This window comes from Rhinatrema bivittatum, chromosome 4 (assembly GCF_901001135.1).
Source record: "Rhinatrema bivittatum chromosome 4, aRhiBiv1.1, whole genome shotgun sequence".
Taxonomy (NCBI): Eukaryota; Metazoa; Chordata; class Amphibia; order Gymnophiona; family Rhinatrematidae; genus Rhinatrema; species Rhinatrema bivittatum.
In genome coordinates this window covers 95,773,192-95,794,130 of record NC_042618.1, presented here as the reverse complement: position 1 = coordinate 95,794,130, position 20,939 = coordinate 95,773,192, and positions in this window count along the sequence as shown.

The window sequence follows — 20,939 nt, the reverse complement described above, 5'->3', positions numbered from 1 at the left end:
GCTCCCAATGGCTCCCATTTGCTTCCACAGACTGCCTTTCTTACCTGGAGTTTTCAATCAATGGGAGGATCTCTCTATATCTCCCACTTGCTTCCACTGCTTTCCCTACAGCTGGCTATCAGCAGTAGCACTGCAGCCTTTCCCCTACAGTTCTTCAGCACTACTCTCCCAGCTACCGACTACAACCTTGGAGCCTATTCCTGCCCTGAAGGACAACATTCATCAAGTAGAGTCTTCCACTCCTTGTGCTGTCACACTCAGCCCTCTCAGCTTCCCCAGAGCTTGCCTTCATATTGGGAAAAACTAATGGTACCATAAGAGGAAATTATAGCCACTGCAGGAAGCAGATGACAATAAACACTCCCATGGCTGCCTACCACTTCATCCCCAGCCTCTTGCTTGACTTCTCTCAACCCAAGTAAAACAATGGGACTTTCTTACCCATAGGGCCAGAACTACCCACATTCATGACCCAGCCCTTAAGCCCAATATGCCATAAAGTAACCTACAGCCAGTGCTGCAACCTCATGCTGTGCCAGGAGCAACTCCCAAGAGCACCATCAGACCCACCAATTAAAAGGCTTTTTAAAAGTATTTTTACCCCAATTTACATCTAAGAAACAGTTGGTCCATTATAGACGATTGACTATACTGTTTGCCAAATTAAACTAAACAAATCTAATAAACTAATTTGTATAGTAGATCAAAAGCTAAAATATGTAAACAGAAGTCTAGTGGCAAGGTGGTGGCTATCCAGTTCTTTTTCACCAAGTGCTACATGCAAGATTATCTACTGGTTGGTAAAAGGTTGCATGCGTGCATCAGGTGCAAAGACCTTCTGGCTCTCAGAGAATAAGTTTGATCTCTAGAAGCTAGAGTAGCAAACTTGGAGGCATTGAGACAGACAAAAAGGTTCATAAAGGAGATCTTTAGGGACAAAGTAGTCCTCTATGCTGCCTTGGAGGAGTAAACTCATATGTAAAGAAAGCATCACCTTGGTGTAGCAGGAAGTAATCTTGCAACTAGCTCTTACTCTCCATGTGATGCAGTAACCTTTCACATTGAGGATGGATCTCCAAGGGCTTATGCCAAGGAGGAAAGGTTAAGATGACCATTGTAGTTGGTGATTTGACCATTAGGAATGTAGATAACTGGATGGCTGGTGGATATGAGGATCACTTAGTAACTTGTCTACCTTTTGTGAAGGTGACTTACCTCATGTATCACTTCGATATGATTTTAGACATAGAAAGGTATAGAATGCATGTTCTGGAAGCCAAATTTATGATTTCAGGTAGAAAGTTGAAATCCAGAAACTCTGTAGTATCATTCCATGTGCATGACAGCAGAAGCAGTCAGAGCTCTGGAGTCTCAAATCATGGGTGAGATAGAGAAGGGGGCTTTAGATTTGTTAGGAATAGGGAAACATTTTGGGGAAGGAGATACCTATTCTGAAAGGTCAGATTCAATCTTAACTAGGATGGAAACAGGCTATTGGTGCTAACATTTAAAAATAACTTAGAATAGCTTATAAACTAAATAATGAATAAAAGCCTACAGTCACTCAGCAGTGCATGATTTATAAGACATATCTTTGAAGGATACTAGCAAAACAGAGAAGTTGAGCATCCTGCTAGAAAGGTTACAATAATGGCAAAGGTAGTCCAGGTGCCTTTAAGTAAAGAGAAGACTGAGTTAAAAGATTATAAATTAACCCTGTCAACTGCTAGATAGATTGTAAATATAAACAAAAGACATACATAAAGTCTAAAAAATAAGATAGCACAGTTAGCATGTATAGCACTAAATAAAGAGTTAAATATAATTGGCATCTCAGATACCCGTGAAAGGAGGATAACCGATGGGACATTGCAATACCAAGATATAAATTTTATTGCAATGTTAAAATGGGTCAAACTAGTGTTGGTGGTAGGGGTGACCGTATATGTTAAGGATGGCATGGTGTCAAACAGGATAAAAATCCTTCAAGAGACCAAGTGCATGGTGGAAATTTATTGATAGAAATTCTAAGTGTGTTGGGGAGAGTACAGCGGTGAGGGTATACTATCATCTGACTTGTCCAGAATGAACAAGGAGTCCATGAAATGCTAACAGAAATAAGGAAGTTAACAAATTTGACAATTGAATAATATTGTGAGATTTCAATTACCCTAATAAAGATTGAGTAAATGTTGTATCAGGACATGCTAGGGAGGTAAAGTTGAAAGATCAAATAAATGACTGCTTTGTGGAGCAGCTGGTCCAGGAACCAATGAGAGAGGGAACTATCTTAGACCTAATCCTTAATAGAATGCAGGATTTGGTGCAAGAGATAATGTTAGTGGAGCTATTACTCAATAGTGAACAGCTCCCACTTGGTAAAGCTGTTACGGGGAGTGGACCCTTGGGCCGGCTGAGACTGATGGTGTGCAATGTGGGGACTCACAGTGGGCGTCACAGCCGGGAGGCGGTGCTGAAGAGGTGTTCCGAAGAAGGCTTCACCAATGGAAACCCAAGTTCCCCCCAGGAGGAGCCTGTAGGGACCCAGGCCTCTTGGACTTAGGTGTGATCCTATGCGACCAAGGACCAGAGAAGCAGCCGAAGAGGTAGTCAACAGAAGCGGTAGAGCCCAGGAGGCCAGAAGAGACTTCACCCTTGGAAGCCCACCGTCCTCCCGAGAGGAGCCCTTAAGGATCCGAGCCACTGGGACTTAGGAGAATCCTCCGGGCAAGCAAAGAACCAGGTACCTGTAGAAGAGATGAAGACTGAAGCTGGAGTCTAGGGATAGGCCAAGGTCAGAAGTCCGAAGTCAGATGCCGATGGCAAGCCAGGAACGGAAGCTGAAGCCGAAGTCAATGAACGAAGCAGGGTCAGAAGCCAGAAGTCAGAAGCCAAAGCCAGGGATGGAAGCTGAAGCCGGAGTCAATGGACAAAGCAGGATCAGGAGCCAGAAGCCAAAACCAGGAATGGAAGCTGAAGCCAGAGTCGATGGACGAAGCAGGGTCAGAAGTCAGAAGCCGAAGACAGACAGGAGTCAGAAGCAGCAACTAGCAACTCAGAAGAGTGAACCTCTTTGGAAGGCGAGGTCTAGCGGCGGCTGCAGGGTTTAAATGGCCTGGCAGCATCTGACATCATCATCGGGGCTGTCCTAGAGTTCCCGCACTGGCCCCTTTAAATTCAGCGCCCCTGCACGTGCACGCGCCTAGGGGCGGGGCCAGACACAACGGAACGCCGGTGTCTCCCTCGAGGAGAGAGTGCCATGGCCGAGGCCTGGCCAGGCCTAGTCGGCACCTCAGCAGCCTGGGCCGGCCTTGAGGTACATGGAGGACCCGGGGCACAGCCTGGGGCAGTAATAAAAGCTAAAGAGGTTAGGATTGTTCAACTTGGAGAAGAGATGGTTGAGGGGTGATATGAAGGTGGTCTACAAAATCATGAGAGGACTAGTATGGGTATGTGAAACTGGTTGTTTACTCTTTCAGATAATAGAAGGACTAGGAGACACTCCATAAAGTTAGCAAGTATCACATTTAAAACAAATCATAGAAAATTATTTTTCACTCAATGCACAATTAAGCTCTGGAATTCTTTGCCAGAGGATGTGGTTAATGCAGTTAGCTTAGCTGAGTTTAAAAAATGTTTGAACAAATTCCTGGAAGAGAAGTCCATAAATTGTTATTAGTCAAGTTGACTTAAGGAATAGTCATGGTTTATTACCGGCATTAAGTAGCATGAAATCTATTTAATGTATTAGTACTTGCCAAGTACTTGTAACCTGTATTGGCCACTGTTGGAAACAGGATACAGGACTTGATGGACCCTTGGTCTGATCCAGTATGGCAACTTCTTATATTATCATGTTCTTATGTGATCATAATGTGGTCAAATTTGATTTAATAACTTGAGGAAGGATATTAAAGAAATTACTGTTCTAGTATTTAACTTTCAAAATGGAGATTATGATAAAATGAGGAAAATTATTAGAAAAAAAAAAGGTACAGCTGAAAAGACTAAGTGTTTATATCAGACACAAACATTGTTTAAAAATACCTACTTTGAAGCCCAAGCCAGATGTATTCCACATGAGAACCTTAGCCAGGCAATTTTGCACCTATGGCCAAGTGAAAACTGTGCCCTCACCCATTACAGAACACATAACACCACGAGTTGGAAGACTCTGTTATATGTTTGTACAGCAATGGCCATAGCCAGTACAAGGATATAAGGTGCCTTAGGAAAACTTTACAGCTTTCCACCAATCACCCATCAAACCCTCCTCACACACAATTAAAAATGATGCATTTATAATAACAGATTTTACATGATAAAGGACATTCAAAGCACAGACTTATGAGGTAAAAATATCACTTTCAATATGTATATTTATATGCACTGCTGTGGTACCAACCAGAAAAACCCTGCAAAAAGCAAGAGACACTTGGAACCTATCTGGTATTAGGCCTACTATAATGCATCTTGGGCATGGGCATGACACTCAGAGAGCCACAAGAAAACAGAATTTCTACATCAAAACAGCACTGTAGGGATGTGCAGCAGGGACGGATATGTTCGATTCGGTATTCGTATTCGTCGGAACCCAAATCCGTTACATCCATTTTCGGGGGACCCCAATTCTTCCATTAGTTACGTATGTATTCATTTTCCATTAAAGTTAAAAAAACCCCCATCCCAACCCTTTAAATTTAATTAACTACAACCCCCCCACCCTCCTGACTCCCCCCCCCCCCCCCCAAGACTTGCCAAAAGTCCCTGGTGGTCCAGCAGGGATCCTGGAGCATTCTCCTGCACTCGGACTGTCGGCTGCCGGTATTCAAAATGGCGCCATCTTGTGCTCCTACCATGTGACAGGGGCCGACCAATGGCACCGGTAACCCCTGTGACATAGTAAGGGCAAAAGCTATCGGCGCCATTTTGAATACTGGCAGCCGATTGCCTGAGTGCAAGAGATTGCTCCAGGACCCCCACTGGACCACCAGGGACTTTTGGCAAGTCTTTGGGGAGACTCCTGACCCCCCCAAATGGCTGCTGTGCCAGGGATCGCACGCCGGCAGTTAGCCGGCGCGCGCAACTTACTTCAGCCCCAGGGCTGAAGTAAGTTTTAAAACAAAATAAAAAAGAAGAAAAAGGTAGGGGGGGGTGGGGAAGGCAGGGGAGGTAGGGGAAGGGAAGGGAAGGTGAGGTGGGGATGTGGGGAATGGGGGAAGGCAGCTCGGCATGGGCTTGGCACACGCAAGATGCACAATTTTGCACTCCCTTGCACACGCCAACCCGTGATATTATAACATGCACGCACATGATATAAAATTGCGTGTCCTTGTGTGCGCGCCGGGTAGCGCGCATACATGGATGCGATCACGCAAGTTTTAAAATCTACCCCATAGTGTACCTGGAATTTCAGAAGGTACTTGACAAAGTCCCTGTGAGAGAATGTATAAGAAACTCCCTCAGAACACCTTAAGGGACTGGACACAGGTATCTGGCCCGGTCCTTCTTAAATCCGAACCCAGTAAGAGATTCTGGGCCCAGAGAGGATCCCTTCAGCGTAGCATTAAAGGCAAGGCCAAGAAGGGTGGAGGAGACCCCCAGGGAGAAGACAGAAAGCCAGCTTATGCCAGAACTACCTATAACTGGTTGTCTGTTAACACAAGGGACTGATGAGGTAAGCAGTCTTTATGCTGTACTTGTGTTTTTGCTGTAAATAAACCTTTTCTTTGTTTGGAACCAGCCAGAGTCTGGCCTCATTTTCTACTCCTGGCTGTTTCCCAATTCATGGCTGCTCTCAAGTGACCATAGTCCACCAGGAAAGATTCCTGAGAAAATTAAAAAGTCATGGGATAGGAAGCAATGCCCCTATTGTTGTTTGTGAACTGTTTAAAAGACAGGAAACAGAATGTAGGACTAAGTATTCAGTTTCTTAAAGGAGAAAGGCAAATATTTGATTTTGATATATATATAAATAATGCAGTGCCCCCGAGATCTAGACTTTTTAATATATTATTATATATATATATAATATATGCTTTTAAATATATTTATAAATGATCTGGAAAATCAGTGAATGAGGTGATCAATTTTGGAGATGACACAGAATAATTCTAAGTTGTTAAATTAGAAGCATATTGTGAATAATTGCAGGAGGACCTTGTGAGACTGGGAGACTGAGCACCCAAATAGCAGATGAAATTTAAAGTAGACAATTACAAAGTAGTGTGTATGGGGAATAATAGCCCAAATTGTAGTTAAATGATGTTAGGTTATATATTAGGAGTCAGTCCTCAAGAAAAGCATATAGGCATCATTGTGGAAAATATAATGAAATCCTTGGCTCGCTGTATGGTGGCAGAGAAATAAGCAAACAGAATATTAGGAATTATTAGGAAGGGAATGGATAATAAATTGTTTCATATAATATCTCTGTATTGTTCCATGGTGCCATAGTAATGTGCGTTTGTGGTCACCACATCTCAAAAAAGATATAATGGAATTAAAGAACGTACAGAGAAAGACAATCAAAATGATAAAAGGGATGAAATGGTTTCCCTATGTGGAAAAGCTAAAGAGGTTTGGGCTCTTCAGCTTGGAGATGAGACAGAAGGGGAGATATGGTAGAGGTCTACAAAATCATGATTAGAATGGAATGGGTAAATGCAAATATTTCTAAAAATATAAAGACTAAGGGATACACCAAGAAGTTACTAAGTAGCACATTTTAAAGAAATCATAGAAATATTTTATCACTCATTTCACAATTAAATTCTGGAATTCATTGCTGAAGGATGTGGCAAAAGCAGTTAGCATTTCTGGAGAAAAGGTCTATTAACAGTTATTAAGGAGGGAGACTTGGGGAAAGCCACTGCTTATCCCTAGGCATAAACAGAATGGAATCCATTGCTATTTGGGATCCTGCCGGGTTCTTATGACCTGGATTGGTCACTGTTAGAAGCAGGATACTGGACTTGATGGACCCTTGATCTGACCCAGTATGGCAGTTCTTATGTAATATATGCAAACATAGGGGTAGATTTTCAAAGGGGTAAGCACGTATCACCTACACCAAACCCCCCCTGCGCGCGCCGAGCCTATTTTGCATAGGCTCGGCGGCGCACACAAGCCCCGGGACGCGCATAAGTCCCGGGGCTTTGCAAAGGGGGCGTGTCGGGTGGGTGGCACGAATTTCGGGGCGGGAGGCGTCTCGGGGACGTGATGTTGGCCCGGGGGCGTGGTCGAGGCCTCCGGACCAACCCCCGGGTTGGGTGATGGTGCGCCAGCAGCCCGCTGGCGCGTGCAGATTTACACCTGCTTTCGGCAGGCTTAAATCTGCTAACAAAGGTAGGGGGGGTTTAGATAGGGCCGGGGGGGGGGGGGGGGGGTCGGTTAGGTAGGGGAAGGGAGGGGAAGGGGAGGGGAGGTGGAAGGAAAGTTCCCTCCGAGGCCGCTCTGATTTCGGAGCAGCCTCTGAGGGAACAGGCAGCGAGCGCCAGGCTCGGCGCGCGCAGGTTGCACAAATGTGCACCCCCTTGCACGCGACGACCCCGGATTTTATAAGATACGTGCGGCTACGCGCTTATCTTATAAAATCCAGTGTACTTTTGTTCGCGCCTGGTGCACGAACAAAAGTACGCGCACGCGTAAATTTATAAAATCTACCCCATAGTTTTCATATTTAATTTGAAAGAGTTAAAATCACCCAACGGGGCCACAGGAAGTATGAATTTTCTGATAACAGAAAGCCAATATAAAAGCAGAACAGATCTCATAGCTAACATTAATCTTTTTCTTTCAGCCACATATAACCTATAGTCCAACTATGGTTCAGATGCTGCTGCAGAAAAATCTATTTTGAAATACCTCTATATAGAGAAGATTCATTCTAGTTGCTTCCAAAAATGATTGTTTATATGCATCCAAGTCAGGTATACAATAGATACAGTATGTTTTTCATCCTGTTATACTTCGTTTACATACTTGTATATAAAAAAAACTAAAGTGTTGGTAGCTAATATGAAGAAAGAAGCTCCTTTTGTTAATCTGTAAAAATTTCTGTAATGCAAAATAGATTCAAAATGAATTATATGTTGCTATTTGGGTCAGCAGGTGATAATGCAATATGAATCTAGAGGAAAACATTTATCATGTGTTATATTAACCATCAGAGAAAATCTAAACAGTAGGTATAGACTTGTTACCTGCTCCATTAATAGATACTACTGATAACATTTTATACTGAGAAATATGGTTATTTTTAGAATAGGAAAACTTTTGACAAGTTATTGTCTGCACAGAGAATAGATTGCACCAAAAAGTGTCTGAGATGCTTTGCCATTTCATATTTTTTTAAAACCAATTTTCAATAAGTTGCACTCTTTTAACCAGCCTTTGAAGGCTAATTTGACCAATGTGTACTAACTTGGCAGACTGTAACAAATCACATTTTGACTCATCATCATTTTAATAAGTTGAAATTTGGTTGTAAATTCAAGTTAATTATTAGAGTGAAGGGGAGTCCATGATTATGAAGTTCTAACAAAAATTACCATCTTAAAAGGCAGGGTATCCTTGGATTTTACAAGCAGCAATTCAGACAGGAATTACCCAAAATATTTTACCCAAAATAATTATTTTCAGGAGCTGCAAATAGTGGGAAATAATTGTGCTTTGCCAAATTTTAACTCAAAATTATTTGGGTATATATATATATATATATATATATATATATATATATATATATATATATATATATATATATATAATAAATTTTGATACTTAGAAGAGGTAGGCATGTTATATTCTACTAAAACTCTCAATTTTGCCCATAGGATTGCCTCACAGGACTGATTTATCCAAATTAGGATGTATTTTTTCCATATCTTATAGGAGCTAACCGAAGATCAATACATTATTTACTTTTGTTTAAGATGGAGCCTTCAGCTGGAATAGTTTTATATGGACACATTTTAAATCTTTATTTCTTAATGCCAAGATCCTTGACTCACTTGCACCAATGCCCTCCTCCCCATGCCCCACAATGTCACTTTTAAAATAGACTCTGAGACTTTATGGATGAAGAGGCCACAACTTTATTTTATAACATCAGAACTACCATACTAGGCACGAGCCGCTAACAACCATCTGACACCAACTGTGTCACCAATGCCACCTGCCGTGACTCCTAGCAAGGCAGCCCATCTGACCCAGCCCCCCCCCCCCCCCCCGTGACTTCTGAGCAAGGAGGGCCCTACCCCAAAACCTTGCAATTAGCCCAGGTGGCTCGTGCCCCTGCCACCAGCATGAGGTAGTACCACTTGCCTCATGCCCCACCAAAGCTGCCACCTCTTCAGATTAGGAATTTATCAATTGCTTCCTGGATTGCAGTATTAAAGATGTCTTGCCCAATATCTGACAGATGAATTCGGTCTGGCCTATACAAGCCTTCACAAAGATCGTCTGCCCACTCGTGGAAGATGTGACTTCCATCTAACCTCTGCGTCCACTGCCCCACCTGCCGATTGACCTTTTTGTGACCTCTTTTCCATAGCTTGCTCTCTCACCATTTCAAATGATGAATGATGTCAGACCACATGAAGCACATTTTCGGGAACCATGACACCAATTCCTTCAAGTCGTTCTTCATGCGTCGTATCAGCTGAGCAAACGATGACTTCCCCAGATCATTACTTCATAGATGAAGGACAATGACCTCAGATATAGCCAACATATCCCTCCTGAGCTGTATATAAAGCAGCAGCTTATCCCATGTCTTTCCTCATTCCCCCATCCATTATATGTGCACATTCCATGGCGCCAAACCCAAATGTGCCCCATACGATCACTCCCGGGCCCTTTTTGCTGCCCAATGAACAAAGGAATGTCTGACGTTCCATACATTCCTTTGCCATTGTGATGCTCTTGTACAGAGAGGTCAAGAAAGTTTAGCGCCTCCTAACCGACCTGTTCTGATGTATGTGTATACTGAGTCTGACCTCCATCTCCCTATTTTTTGAATGGTTTCTATGGCCAACCCTGCCTGTGAAGCACTAGTGGCCGCTCCTATTCTGAAGAAATGTGTCCCAAAGTCTTTTGTGTTACAGCCAATTTTCACTAAAGCTAGGTTTAGGACTGCAGCGAATTGATATCTGGGTTTTGTCAGCATGTATTAAGAAGAATACATCCTCTTCAGGTCACACTGACAAGTAATTCACCACATTCTGTACCGGGCAAGTCATTAGTGACGTTGCTTGTTTAAGGCATAACTTGACCCCTGATTTGTTTTTGACCTCTGTATAGTCATCTGTATTGCCTGCTCGGACACACTGACGTTCTTCATTAGTAACCCCGTGAAGCCCTCATCCCTTCTGGATGCAGCCATCAGCTCGCTAATATGTAGCACGCCAAAGAAGGCTAAGGTGAACGCTGCTCGAAACAACTTGACTTCAAAGTCAACGTGGCATACAGCTGGCAGCCCTAACCATAGCCTCACGAGCCGTTTGTGAGTGATTGTTAGTCTCGGATCAATTGCCGACCCTGTCTTTCTAGCCCATCCAGTGAGATTTTTTTAAATTAAGAAGCTCTTTGATGGATCGCCCCCAACCTTGTACTTTGGCAAAGAATGTGAACCCTGCCAGCTGTTTAATTACTGCGCCTCTAGATTTACCACTCTCTTTTGCCCGAGTGATAAACCTGGTAACTAACTCCTCGGGCACCGGTCCCTCCACCCAGTCCAACTCTTTCAAAAATTCAGATGTGTTCTCATATGCCCTAGGGTAAGCGTTCCAGGTCACTGGGGCTATGGATTGCTGCAGAAGGTCTCTCGTGGTGTTGTCCCAACGTTCCACAAGCGATCCGGCACTGGTATGTCTTCTTTTTCCGCTCTGGGTACCTGTGTTCGAAACAAATCCCATGTAGCTCTTGACAATGCATCAGCAATACCGTTATGCACCCCTGGGACATGGCGCACCCGTATTACCATGTTCAACTGCAAGCTAATTAGCATCACCTCCCTTAATAGCTCGGCTACTCTATGGCATTTAGTGGACTGCCTGTTTATGATCTGTACCACTGCCATGTTGTTGCACCAGAATATTATGTGCTTGTTTTTTAACTTCTCTCCCCATATAACCAGTGTAACCAGAATGGGAAACAGTCCAAGAATGTAACATTTCTGGTGAGGCCTGTCTTCACCCAGTCTGCCGGCCATTGCTCAGCCACCCAAGATCCTTGCTAGTACACTCCGAAACCCCATCCTCCTGAAGCATCCGAATATATTCCAAGGTCTCTATTGGAAATAGGGGGGTCTTGCCATATGTATATGCCATTATATTTACCCAGGAAGGTCAGCTATAATGCAAGGTCATCTTTTATGGCCTGTGTCATCCTAATACAGTGATTCAGATGATTCACTCCCTTGGTGCACGCTGTTAACCTCCTCAGAAAGGCCCTTCCCATAGGAGGGTACTGATAAGGGATTGGACTTTTGCTAATGTCATTTTTTTGGATGATATTGCTTGCTTCAGTCTCACCTGCATGTCGCACAATTTATCCTGAGGGAGTGTGAATATCATCTGGATGGAATCCATCTCAATGCCCAAGAATTTTATTAGCGTCGTCAGTCCTTCCGTCTTCTCTTGTGCTATCGGAACTCCCATTTTGGATTCGACACTATGAAAAGCATGTAACAGGCAAGAGCATGCCTGTGATCTGTTTGGTCCAATGAAGAGAAAATCGACTAAACAGTGGATAATGCTAGACAAGCCATCCTGTTTTTCTGTGACCTAATGTAGGAAGGAGCTGAACATTTCGAAATATGCCAGGACACAGAACACCCCATGGGCATACACTTATTGAAGTAGTAGTCACCTCTGAAGTGGAATCCCAACAATGGAAAACTGAAAGGGTGCACTGGTAGAATGTGGAAGGCAGCTTTAATGTCTGTTTTTGCCATGAGCTCCCCTTTTCCGCTCTTGTGCAAAGTATCAATCACAGTTTTGAAGGATGCATTTTGCGCTGAGCATTCGACTTGTGGTATGTGATCATTTATCTATGTTCCATATGGATAAGATAAGTTTTGAATAAGTTGGTATCTTCCAGGTTTCTTCTTGGGAATCACAGCCAATGGTGAGAGCATCATCCTCCTGAATGGCGGCATTGTGAATGGACCAGCCATTCTGCCCATCGACAATTCAGCTTCTAGTTTCTGCTGTATGAGGGTCACGTGCTTGGCAGCTGAGTGAGTGTTCTCTGCACAGATTTCCTCAATATCTCCTTGGAAAGGTATAATGAATCTGTGGGGAAAGCCTTGTAACAACTTCTTGGCCTGCTTTTTCTTTGGGTATCGGTCGAGCCATTTCACCATTGTTTCAAGAATTATCAGGGATGGTGCCTTTTCAAATGCTTTGTTGCTATTTTGATTTGGGCTTACTCCCTGTATTTGTCTTCTTCATACACTTCGAGGTTGGGTGGGGCGCCATGCATATCGAACATAAATGCCTGAATTTGCATTCTTGGAATGCGCAAGAAGCTTTGTTGTATCTCCAATATGCTCCGGTGCCCTGCCCCATTTGCCCCACTTGTGCCGCTTGCTGACCTTGACGCACTGCTGAGCAAGCACTACTGCCTATGTCAGAAGCTTTATTCTTCATTTGCCTGAGCCACAGGCCAACGTCCTGAGTACCCCAAGACTTGAAGTGATTCTCTTCCATCTTGTCCCTGAAAACCTTCGTCATAATTAAGCCATGCCCATCTTTCATATTCTCTATACGCTTCAAGAATGGTATCCGCATAGCTAAGCATAGGGTCATAATGTGATGGGTCTTCATGTCCAATGACACTTGCCATCCTTAGAAATGCTCTTGTCCAATTAGTTATGTTTCCCGCTATTGGCTTGTCAGTGCCTGGCACGTGATCTCGTTTCTTGTCACCTTTCTTTTTGTTGACCCTGTGCTGGCCTTCAAGAATTCTGAAGATGTCTTTTTTTTCTTTTTGTATGTTCTTTTTTTTTATTTGCTTCCTTAATTCCTTTGGGATACTTTCCCATAAATGAGACAAGGTTGTCTATTACTTTTGACAGAAAAGGTAAATTAGAGTTAGAATGATAGTTTTTTGGATCAGAAAGATCTGATGATTTTTTCTTTAAGATAGGACAAACCACAGACCATTTCAAAGAAGACGGAATAAAGCTTCATGAAAGTAATGTATTAACAAGAATCAAAGATTTGGCCTGGCCTAGCTCCTTAATTTTAACTAGTGATGATGGAAGTGGATCAAGCTATGAAGTAGAATTATTCATAGAATTTAAGATGTTCTCCAGCCCCATCATTACTGTAGGATTAAAAGCTTTCCACATGGCTCGACATGTAAAGTATCAGTGGCAGAATTTAAAACACTAACAGCCTGTTTCACTAAGGGTTAGATTTTAAAAACTGCGCTTGAGCATCCATGTGTGTGTGGTTCCCGGCGCACGCACATGGATGCAGCTATTTTATAACATGCGTGCATCGGTGCGTGCATGTTATAAAATACAATTCCTGCGTGCACATGAATGCTGGATTTTAAAATCTGCACATGCATGTGCAGGCAGGTCGGGACTCGCATGCGCAGGGGGGGGGGGGGGGTGAATTTTAGAAAGCAACACACGGCGATGTGAGTAGGCCTTCCCAAGTTCCCTCTCAGTCCGCTCCAATTAAGGAGCGGACTAGGAAGGAACTTCCCTATACCCCTATCTAAACTTCGTACCTTTTTACCTCTCCTTTTTTTTATTTTTTACCTTACTGTTCCTTTAGAGCAGAAGTAGACTCCAGCATGTGCTTCCCCGGGAAAGTGTCTAACGGCGCTGTCCCGGCCTGCCCCCTGTCCCATCCCTTTCTTTAGGCCCGGCACTTCTGCACATACTGGGGGTATGTGCCTGGCCGGGTCCTTTCAAAAACGTGCTTAGTGCGCACAGAGCCAGGCCACGCGGTAACCCCTGAAAATTTACACGTGCAGGGACTTTAAAATCCGAGTTTAAGGTTTTTCTCCAATTCTGTGTCTATGGAAAAATACCTTAATGATTCAGACCCTAACAAAGCTATCATTAGGTACACTTAACTGATTTAGGCCAGGGGTACTTTCATGAGTGAGCAGTTCAGGAGTAGACCCCCCCCCCCCCCCCACACACACACACACAAAATGGCCACTAACTATAAAATATTGTTGAATATCAACAATCTTCTGCTGAAAGTAATCCGCTAATCTTTCTACCAAAGGACTAGATTGTGTAGGTAAAGGATCCAGTTAGTTTATTAACAATATCAAATAGACATTTAGGTCTATTCTCTGCTGATCTTAGTTTCTTATTAATATATTCTTGTTTGGCTCTAGTGATTTCAGATTTATAAAAATGAATAGAATGGCTTAATCTTTGCTTTAAGAAGGCTAAATCAGGATGAAAGCAAGACTTAGATTGCTATTAACTTTGAATGGTTTCAAAGGTGCTACCTCATCTAATGCAGTTTTTCAGCACCACGTTCTATTCATCAACTTGTGCAACAAGAGAGGATCCTTTTAAACTAGTTGAAAAATTTGAAACCAAATCTGCTAGAAAAAGAATATTCAATAATCCCTAAATTATGTCTACTCATTGCAGTACTTGAATGATCCTTATAATTTAATACAATACATAGTGAAAAATTGATCAAATAATGAACAGTACAAGAAGGAGAGGTTATAGCTAGTAAACTCATCAGCTTAATATCTTTCAAGTAATATCAAGATCAAGTCTATAACCCTCTCGATTAATAGAACCAGATACATGTTGAGAGAATTCTAAGAAATAAATTGCAAAAAAAATCATGCTCAATAGTAGGGAGATCAAAATGAACATTAAAGTCACCCAATATAATTAAATGATTATATTTAGTGATGCAATCTGCAATTAAATCCAGATTCAATAATGGAAGGCCTAGGCCTATCAAGAGGATCATAGATAATTAACATCCAGCATTTAGTTTCTAAGTCAATTTTAATTAGTAGAGCTTCAGTCCAATTCAAAGGTGTTTGTTCACTGATTTTAAGGATACTCTCCTATTAGTTGTCAGTTCCCTTTTTCTATAAACCTTACATTTAACAAACCATATCTCTCACTCTTTTTTTCAATATATATATGTTTTCTTTAACCATTAGAGTTTCTTACAACCATTCCCTTCTTAAACCAAATGATTATTCTTTCCATATAGCTGAACCTTGCCTGCAGTCTTTTCACTTCTCTATTTCTGGACCTTTTTTCACCTAATATGACACTTTCAACCTTTTCTTTATCCTTATTTGTCTCCCTATACTCCTTGTTTTCGGAAACATTTACTCTTTTATATCTCCTCTTGTATTTAACCATATATGTGCATTAGGAGGACACCTACCTAACTACAAATACTTACATCCCTCATTCATACAACCATTTTTATATCTCCTTCGTAATCTATTTAATTTTCAGCTTTGTAATAACATTCTGCCTTGAAAGATGTTTTACCTTCACTGCCTCCACATGCCCCGCAGTCATCACCCCTCTCAGCTCAATGTACACATAACATACTTTTCTTTTAAACATTTGCAGCCGTATGTTACTTTCATTTGCTGCCAGGCGCACTTACAACAAATTCTTGAGTATTTCATGTACAAAACATGCAGAAAAGAATCTCTTCTCAAAATAATCTGGCTAACTAGATTTAAATATCCTTCCTCTACTTTCTGACTGTGAAGAGTGGAGGTGAAGAAAAAGAGGGAGTCAGCTTTAACCACTTGAGGTATTTAATTGCAAGATCAGAGTCATTCAGTACACAGCACAAAGTATAAATCTTTTGAGTTTTTTCTCACATGAAGTAAATGCATTTTAACGCCTCAGGGACAATTAATAATATATTGTAAAAGTCACAACTTGAAAACCAAGTGGCTCAACAGTGTCAAAGTAACGCCATAGAGTGTGATCAGTGTCACAATGAGATATACATTATGCAGCCTTAATATTCCTGCTACATTCTCTACTACCATTTTAAATATATCAACCCGGCAAGTGTGAAATGAGACTTCTATATGAGTTTTATATTAAGCCACAAACTGCGTTGTTAAGGCTTATTTTTAATATATTAACAGAATCTATAAACCTGAGGTTTATTTATGCACTTTAATTATATTTCTGTCAGAGCAGTGCCCACAGTCACTGCTGGCATTTTGCCTTCTCAAGTGCATGAATGCTTAATGTGGGGAAGATTCAGTCAAGAGGCAAGCAGCAGCAAACAAATATAAATATTTATGGTAAGTGTAATATCTTAAAGTGAGGCATGAACTGACCAGATCACATTCGTTCTACTGTTTCAGGTTAACATCCTGTACTTGTTCAGCATAATTTCGTATCTTTCAAGAATATTGCTCTTTTAGTATGACTGTTGAAGTTAAAACTAAAATCGCCGGATTTAAGTTTCAGGCAAAAGTATAGCAAAACAAAGTGCATGTACTCTAAAATAAGGATTGCCTAGACAATTTTTTTTATATAAAATTTAAGTAACTGTATTGATCCTGGAAAAAAAGCTGGAGTCTTTGTAGACTGTGATAATGCTTTTTTTTTTTTTTCCTGAGTGTGTATGGAGGGGGTGGGGGTGGGGGAGGGGGGAGAGGAGGGGGAGAGGGAAGAGGAGGGGTGCCCTTCCAATTTTCTCTTGTGGCTTCCTGTCCATGAAACGCCATTCAAAATTACTCAGAGATTTGGTCCCCTATTTTCTATTTCCTCGAAACTCACTTAGCCCAGTCATTGTTGAGGGATGTAGAATGGTTGGGGGTGGATGTTAGGAGGGGATCTGTAGACAATAAGATGTGCTTAAAAAAATTAATGGGAAAGTATTGTGTGGGAGAGGGGGGTCTCCTGGCCCTAATAATGTTTTTTAAACGATGAAATGAAATATTTTGTGGAGGGGGTGGCAAGTTCGGCCCCATAGGGCCTTTGCAACCCAGGTGGGAAGGAGGCAGGGAACAGGTTAGAGCCTGTAGGTCCACGATGTGAGTTTTTTGGGTTTTTTTTAACAGGAACATAATGGCTATATTACATTAGATCAAAAAAGCAAACAGAATGTTAGGAATTATTAGGAAGGGAATGTAAAATAAACGGAGGATGTCATAATGCCTCTGTATCACTCCATGGTGAGACTGCGCCTTGAATACTGTGTACAATTCTGGTTACCACCTTTCAAAAAGGATAGAGGGTGACAAAAATGTTAAGGGGCATGGAACGGCTGCCCTATGAGGAAAGGCTATAGATGTTAGGGTTGTTCAGTTTAGAGAAGAGACGACTGAGAGGGGATATGATAGAGGTCTACAAAATCATGAAAGGACTTTAAAAATTTAATGTAAATCAGTTATTTACTCTGTCAGATAATAGAAGGATCAGGGGGCACACCATGAAGTTAGCATGTAGCTCATTTAAAACAAATCGAAGAAATTCTTTTTTACTCAGTGCATAGTTAGGCTCTGGAATTCATTACTAGAGGATGTGGTTACAGCAGTTAGTGTAACTGGGTTTAAACAAAGTTTGGATAAATTCCTCGAGGATAAATCCATAAACTGCTATGACAGTGATTAATAAGCAATAGTAGCTTGTGATCTATCTAATGTTTGGGTGCTTGCCAGGTACTTGTGACTTGGATTGGCCAAGGTTGGAAACAGGATACTGGGTTTTAGGTGTGTGAATCATTTTTCTAACGAATTGAAATATCATACGATATTTCTAAATTTGTTAATATATCGGGTAAAAAAATAAATGATCACTTTTCCCCCAAAATTTTCATAAAAATCATTTTTTGGGTTAATGAGGGCTAACGGGAGTTAGCACGCGCTAACTCCCGTTAGCGCGCGCTAACAAAAAAAGTCATATTTTTCTTATTTTTGTTACTTTTTGCTATTTTTGTTAGCGAGCGCTAACATGAGTTAGCGCGCACTAACCCGAAAAATGATTTTTCACTAAAAAAAACAAAACGGGGATCCACGGGAAAACAAGATTTTCCCGCGGCCAGATGAACTCGAAAGCGGAAACGATTGGGCACCCAATTCACATCCCTACTGGGTTTGATGGACTCTTGATCTGACCCACTATGGCATTTCTTATGTTCTTACGTAGATGTGGCAGCACCTTTGAAACCATTCAAAATCAACATGCAATCTGTTGTGTTTGTGGCATTGTGTGGACCCTTAGTCGCAGTGGAGATGACTCCTCCCATGGGGAGGGGCCCCGTGGGGAACCACAACGATAGGCTAAATGCAGAGAGCGGACACTTGTAGGTGGAAAGCTTTATTGTACTGCTGTAGACAGATGGTATGAGGCAGGAAGGAAAGGGCCTGGAGTCCGGCAAGATGCCAATATATTCTGACATTCTCAGATGTAGAAATCTCACTCAGATGTTCAAGGTAGATAGGAACCTGTGGTGCAGGTTAAGCCAAGCCTGGTGGTTGGAGTGGAGAACCGGATCATAGAGGTACTCACTGGAGCATAGAGCAAGCGTCTTCCTGGCAATGAAGATGGTGGGACCAAAGGTCCGTGATGCAGGATACACTGGACTGGTAGGCACTCGAGGAGCAAGTATCTGATAGTACAGGAGATCCTGAAATAAAGAGAGAGACCCCTGAGGAGCAGTTGTCAAGTTAGAAGAAACCCCAAAGGGTAGTTGGAAGCGAGAGGCCCCCGAGGAGCGGTTGCCTAGAGCTTCGTCAGGAGAGATATTCCCCGGAGGGTAGTGAGGCATCTAAGCGAGCAGCTAAACCAAAGTCCTTGCTAACTCAAAGTAGGCAGAGTAGCAGAGGCTTAAATACCCGGAGGTATTGATGTCATGTGGTGGGGACGCCCCCAAGTTTCCCGCCATGACGTGTACATAGGCATAGGCAATGTGCGCACACATGCCCTAGGAGGCCACGAGAAGGAGCATGGCGGACTGGGACGCCCATGCTGAGTTGGAGATGCTGAGGGTTTCGGCACTCGGCACCGGAGGCAGCCATCTTGCCCAAAGATGAGAAAAAGGGTAGAAAAGAGTTAAGGCAGAGTGGTCGCAGCCGTCTGCGACCGACGGATGCAACACAATCTAATCCTTGCTTTCATCCTTATTTATATGCGATATTTGCTAGGTTAGCCAGAAAACTCAACCCTTCCCCTGAATATCTCTAGAACTCCTCTTTTTTATCCAGCTAAATTGTAGCTAAGTGATTGAATATGCCTATTGTGCCATTTAGATGGATAATTTTTTAGTTATCCATCTAAACAGATTTTGAATATTTACCTCTCTCTGTTTATCCCATGTCCTTTTGAATTTTATTACCATTCTTGTCTTCATCACTTCTTCCTAGAGGGCATTCCAAGCATCCACCACCCTATCCATGAAGAAATATTTCCTGACATTGTTCCTGAATCTACCACTTGGAGTTTCAAAGCATAATCCCTAGTTCTACAGCATTCTTTCCATCTGAAAAGGTTTGATAATTGAGCATCATTTGTAATTTTAAGATAATTAATAGTCTGCATCATATATCCTCTGTTTTGACTTTCCTCTAGGGTGTACATATTTAGGTCTTCCAGTCTCATCTCCTAATTCTTTCGGTGCAGACCCCACACCATTTTGGTTGCCTTTCTCTGGATCACTTCTATCCTGCCTCTCTCCTTTTTGAGATATGGTCTTCCCAAGTGAACACAATTCTCCAGGTAAGGCCTCACCAATGACCTGTACAGAGGCATTATCACCTCTTTTTTCCTGCTGGTTATGCCTCTCTCCAAGCAACCCAGAATCCTTCTGGCCTTAGCTAGCATCTTGTCACATTGTTTCACTACTTTCAGATTATCAGTCACTATCACCCCAAAGACCCTCTTCCAGTCTGTGCACATCAGGCTTTCACTCACCATCACACACAGCTCCTTTGGATTATTGCACCCCAAACGTATGACTCCTCACTTCTTGACACTGAATCCTAGCTGCCAAACCTTCAGCTAGGGGTGTTCATTCATTCCCTACGAATTGGTAATCTACAACGTATAGAGCCATATTCGTTGTATTCGTGGGGAAGCGAAACGTATTGCGAATCCCCACGAATACAAATAATTTTTGCTGAATTATTCGACCATCTAAAGGAGACAATTTAAACAAGCCCCCCACCCTCCTGACCCCCCCCCCCAAGACTTACCAAAACTCCCTGGTGGTCCAGCGGGGGGTCCGGGAGCCATCTCCTGCACTCACACCCTCGGCTGCCTGTTTCAAAATGGCGCCGATAGCCTTTGACCTACTATGTCACAGGAGCGATGGATGGCCGGCGCCATCTTGTGCTCCTACCATGTGACAGGGGCTGACCAATGGCACTGGTAGCCCCTGTGACATAGTAAGGGCAAAGGCTATCACCGCCATTTTGAATACTGGCAACCGATGGCCCGAGTGCAGGAGGTTACTCCTGGACCCCCGCTGGACCACCAGGGACTTTTGGCAAGTCTTGGGGGACACTCCTGACCCCCACAAGACTTGCTAAAAGTCCAGTGGGGGTCAGGAGTGTCCCCCACAAGACTGAACATCCATTGCTCCTACCATGTGACAGGGGCTGACCAATGGCACCGGTAGCCCCTGTGACATAGTAGGTCAAAGGCTATCGGCGCCATTTTGAAACCAGCAGCTGAGGGTGTGAGTGCAGAAGATGGCTCCCGGGCCCCCTGCTGGACCACCAGGGAGTTTTGGTAAATCTTGGGGGGATCAGGAGGGTGGGGGGTTGTAGTTAATTTAATTTTAGCCAGAACACGAATAAGAATTAACATATAAACGTATCGGGGCCCCCCTTGCTGAATACAACGTATCTGCCTCCCAACGAATATGAATCCCGAATGCAACGTATGGTGTCCCTCTGCACATCCCTACCTTCAACCACTCTTTGAGCTTTTACTCCTC